The sequence below is a fragment of the Ceratotherium simum genome, chromosome 38 (genome assembly GCF_057802395.1).
Source record: "Ceratotherium simum simum isolate JZ-2026a chromosome 38, ASM5780239v1, whole genome shotgun sequence".
Classification (NCBI taxonomy): Eukaryota; Metazoa; Chordata; class Mammalia; order Perissodactyla; family Rhinocerotidae; genus Ceratotherium; species Ceratotherium simum.
Window position 1 is genome coordinate 20721968 of NC_141937.1, and position 5869 is coordinate 20727836.

Genomic DNA, 5869 nt, shown 5'->3' on the forward strand with positions numbered 1-5869 from the left:
TAAACGCAATGAGAAGGGCACCTCACCTCTGTGCTCTTCTTCCCCCAAACACCTACCTCCAGTCTACAAAATTGTTAGCCAATCCTCTTCAAAAATGCCCATCCCTTCTGAAATAAGTGGGGTATGTCACGCTATGTTGTGTTATGTTATTACATATCATATTATATTTTGCATTATATTAAGTATTTTAAAAATGAGTAGTCAATTCATACTAAATGACTCTCTCGGGAAAACCAGACGATTCTTTAAAACTGTTAACCAAGCACTCAAACAGATGGACCTTTGTAGGTAATAATTTTGTTTAGAGAGTAATTTTTCTTTTACTTTGATTTTGAGGCTTCCAAAACACATCAGAACGACAACTCCACATGCTGTGGACTTCAGTTTTTTTCTGACCACGAACAGTATATACATTTTCACTATGACTAGCAACAATGTGTTTGTTATCGATGATTCTGGCAATTATTTAAATAGGCTTACTCGATGTCTATTTCAATGGCACAGCAATGCCGACAGTCCAGTGTGGGCCAGTTACAGGACCTTGTGAGCACCCTAGCCAGACGCCCCATGCTGCTGTGGATGGGCATTCCCCAGCCTCTTGGCTGCGTGACAGCAACTACAACGGCCCACAAGGCGGGTGGAGAACCGATGAATAAAATGATAAATATTTGTGATGAAACAGGATGTTGGAGAGGGGAGAGAGGAGGTGGAATATCTCAACTATTCAACTACTGAAGCTCCTTTGGACTTTAACAGTATTCCCTTGTTGTAAAACTGGGAGCAGTAAACAGATAGATCTTTTCTCCAGTGTTTCCCCTGTATTGTAAATAATTTACAGAATTACTACTGTACAACACAGCATCAACCAGGCACAGAATTTAAGACTTTGGACGATTGAACCATAAGCACTATACCCCCAATAAATGCTGTCTTCTTGCACTGAAGACAATTCAAACAATGACGTGAAAATATAATTTTTTCTGGCCAGAGAAGAGAACACTTACAATGGATTTGCCCTCGCTGTTGACTGAATGTATAATTTAAACAATTATTTACTAGGTTAAACCTTTCATTTATGCCACTTAGTAACAACAATAATAATAATTTATAGGCTCAGGAGCTTTCTTGTCAAGAGGACATTCAAGAAATTCTGAAATAAAACAGAGTACTTCACTTATACGGAGTATCAAGACTCAGAGACTTCACTGATATGGAGTCCCAATACTCAGGATAAATGACTCAAGTGGTCCCCATTTATTCACATACTGGTTCTGATATCTGACATCAATTAAGGGGACCAAACATAAGGTGAAACGCCATGATGGTGGTTGGACTTGTTTTTAAAGAAAGTGTTATCACCAAATACCTTCTTAGAGTCAATCCACAACCTCACTTCTCTCATCTATTTCACTCCTCTCTTGCTTTATTGCTGATTATTCCATCAAAACAAAGTAAAAAATAGCCAAAACTAAAACACATCTCAGTGACAATTTGCTACTTTAAATGAATCTCTGAAGATGGATCCCATTGAAAGTGTCCTAACACTGATCAGTCATTTTGCTACATTATAAGGAGATAGAATGGCAGCATGGTGGTGGGGAATGAGGAAAGAGGCAAGAATTGAACAAGATGTAGTACGCTCACTCACTTTAGACTGAATGTAAATATAAAAGCTTATATCAATACAAAACCTGAACTGCTAGTAGTTTCTACACTTACAAGCTCAATTCACCCTGTGTGAATTTCAACTAGTATATTTGACAAGCACTTCCAAACGAAGTAGGAAATTACATAGATGAATTTGAAGACACATGTTCTACTTTTGTTTTCCATCTGTTATACTAGTCATTCCCAAATATGATTTATCAATCCTTTTTATGCACTTCTCTTTAAAAATCATTTCCTGGAAAAGTTAGTAATTAACATTTTGAAAGCAGTGCTGGAGGAAAAAGGTCACAGTGTCTCCTCTACTTTCCTTCAATAATATATTAAATATGTTTCTGTAAAATTGTTGTTCAGCATAAAAACAGGCATCAAACTTGAAATGACAAAATAAAACCTATGAGAAAATACACTAGGTGTAGAATCAGAGGTGACTGTCATATTTCATTCCAAACGCTATTAGAACTGATACATTTCCTATTAGTGTACTTAGGTCTAGGTAGTAACTCACTATGGATATTATTAGTTACTATCCTCTTTCTGAATGAAAATAAGGCAACTCAATGAAACTGATCCTGTGATCAAAGGAGACAAATTGCCCTTTCTTACCCCTCAAAAGAAAAAGTTCCACATACAAGAACATCTCTACTAATACTGAAGATATTAAAAACGTAATACCAAACCTATAACACTCTGTAAGAATAGTTTATTGTTCATTTGTCTCATCTGTCAATCCTAACTGGCCCCAAACTTCATTCCTAACCTTTCTAATTGTATCAGTTCAATTTCACACCCTACACAATTATTTATCAGTGAAGTAACCATGGACAAACTGGTGTTCACATCTATTGACTGGGATGAGAGCAGGCTGATCTCTCATAAGCACACAACCCAAGTGACTCCTCTTCCAGGATTTATGCAAACCAACTTCACTGTATTTTGTTTTTATTTATTTTTTTTTTGAGGAAGACTGTCCCTGAGCTAACATGGGTTGCCAATCTTCCTCCTTTTTTCCTTTTTCTCCCCAAAACCCCAATAGATAGCTGTATGTCATAGAGTTGTACATCCTTCTAGTTGCTCTATGTGGGATGCCGCCTCAGCATGGCTTGATAAGCGGTGCGTAGGTCCGCACCCAGGATCCAAACCAGCGAACCCTGGGCCGCCGAAGCAGAGCAGGTGAACTTAACCGCTACCCCATCGAGCCAGCCCCCACTGTATTTTCTTAATAACTCTTTCAGTGATTTTGTTTGCCCATTTAGTTTACGATATTTTTGATATAACAATTTATCTTCTAAAATTACTTAAGGGAAACAATCTTCCATTAGCTTTCTAAATTCTTCCCAGTATGAAATACCGGAAGATATATTGAACTCCTGTCTCTAAATCACAGTTGAGAAATATACTCCTCAACTATGTACCAATAAACTAAATATTTATCAGATAACTTAGGTTATTTTAAAATGACTATAAGATCAATTAAACCAATAAAAAGAAAATGTTGAAATGCTTTGTAAATTCCAAAAGTATATCCCAGTTACATAACATACTCTAAGCCTCAAAAGAAGAAAACCAACCACAAGGTATAATTTATATCACTAATAAGAGGCTGCTAAATCATTTTGCAAATCATCAATGATTTGAAGCCACATTTCTGAAATTATATTTAAATTTTAAAATCAAGACACTGGAAAGCATTGTCATAAATGCTCAAAAACACATGGAAAAAGAGATTTCCAAACAGAGAGAGTTTTTAAAGTGTTTTATAAGTATAAAACCACTTTTTGTTATTCAAACCTGAAGTTTAAATACATTTCTTAATTTACCAGCCAGATTCACTATATTCAGTAGGTCCTGACTATAGTTTTCATCTACATTCTAAACTCTCAATCTGTAAATTACATTTATCTGTAAATATTATCTGTTAGATCCTGTAAATATTAAAAATAGAAACTGATAATTCCCCTCTAGCTTTACCATCCATTATTCTAGAATATACACGTCTATAAGAATCTAATCCGCTTAAAGCAGACCAAGAAGCAACATGAATAATGATAAGCAGAGAACCGCACTACATTTATGACTGTAACTTTTAAATAACTGTGAAAGCATTCATCAAAAGCTAATCAGAACTAGACAAACCAGGTAAGACTAAGATAAAATTGTTAAACTTACAAAATAACAAAACAAAAATTAAATCACGTTGAGAAATATTAGAACCAACTATAGGTAACAAGAATTAATATTTATAACATATAAACAGCTCACAGAAACTTATTTTTCAAAAATAACTAGGAAATAAATTAGAAAAGATATGGCAAGCCAATTCAGAAAAAGAAATATAATTAATAAAGAAATCTCACTAATTATTAAAGAAATGCAAACCAAAACAATAATACAGTGAAGAGTTTTACTTTGGCACGGTTGGGAAGAAAATGGAAAAAGATCTGAAAATAGGGACCCTGTATAATAAATATATCCATATCCTTTGACAAACGATCCCACAGGAAAAAAACTGAATATTCAGAAATAAGGGAATTTTAAGAAAATTGTGACCATATAATTAGATCAAAATTATATGGCCATTAAAATTAGAGTGTAGAAATTAGCAAAGTGGCAAATGTTTATGCAAATATGACTTTGAAAATAAAGACTATATCAATATCATGATTATAACTATTTCAAATGTGTGACTTTGAGGAAAGATCAGAAGACTATACAAGGAAAATTAAAAATCAAGTTAGTACACTGTACAAGGTGATCACAGAGTTATGTCTTTATTTGTTACATAAGATTGCTTGTGAGATAATTTAAAAACTTGACAAGAACAAATAAATTTCAGTAATCTAATCACCTCCAAAATAAAATCTCCCAAATGCATCAACAGACACCTACCATGAGACCATGACTATTCCACAGGCAAGTTCACCAACGGCCGGATCTCCAAAGCAAGACTCAAATATTACATGAAATGAGACTGGGAAAGATCCAGAGCACATTCACATTCTCTGAGCCATTCCTCCATGCCCAGGTCTTTAAAAGTTTCTTCCCTAGGATGCGCTGTTAAGGATTGTTCATTGTTACCCTTTCAACTGTACCACATCCATTATTTCTGCGGGAGTTCATGACACACTCCCAAATCACGTTGTTTGAATACAGGCGGTTCTCAACTTACAAACACCTGACTGACGAAAACCAAAAATACAACCAGCTGCTGCTGTCCCTGGGGTTGTCGCCTTCTAAGAGTACCAGAGGTCTTGCTGATACTCCCAGAGAGACTCAGCTGTTGTGAAAAAAAATCTTAAACTTTGTAGAGAACTTGAAGGGAGAAAGGATCAAAGCAGTGAATGCAGGACCAGCTAGGAATCCACCCAAAGCCGGTGCTTACCCCCGACAGTACTCAATAAAGATGTGATGAATGAGGGAATGAATTTCCATTTTCACTCCTGTGGTTTGAGCCTGATGAGTCTGCCCCTATCCTATTCCAATAGCCTGATAACAGGCCTCCTTCTGGAGCTCCTGATTCATGGAGCTGGAGCTAAAGAAGGCAATCAAAACCCAGGAACAAACAGCTGTGATCAGGCTGCCCACTCGGCAGCACAGGGAGAGCTCAAGCCCAAGACCAAAGCAAAAAGGACTATTTCCAAAAGCGCAGGCAGAGAGCAAGTGATATACAGAGAGACAAGACAAAGACATACATGGTGAAAGAAAGGCAGAAGCTGAAAGTCTAGCAAAGCTTATTAATATGGATGCCAAAGGAGAGATCAAAGAAGTGAAGTCTGAGTGTGATACAGAAGTGAAGATGGTATGAAGGTGAGTGTGGACTGGGCCTGGTTTGGGGCTCATCTTGTGGCTCCTTAGAGCACCAGTTTGATGTGTTACTCCAGGTCACTTAGGTGGCCTTAAAGGAGAAGAACCACTTTACACACAACTGCAGTCTTGTAACTTCTCAATTCATTTCACCCTATATATTCATCTTCTGAAATTGCAAGCCACGCCACTACTCAAAAACCTTCCTTGGCTCCTCTTACCAACTGAACTAGAGAAATCATAGAATCTCAGCGTCCGAGGCGGTTTAAAGGCCTTTTAGTTTAGTTTAAAGGCCTTACCCAACGAAAGGGGTAAAACAACTTCCCTCTTTCATTCAAGATCCATCACAATACAGTCCAGGCTATACTGCTTATGATTCTCTGATCATATCCCTACACAT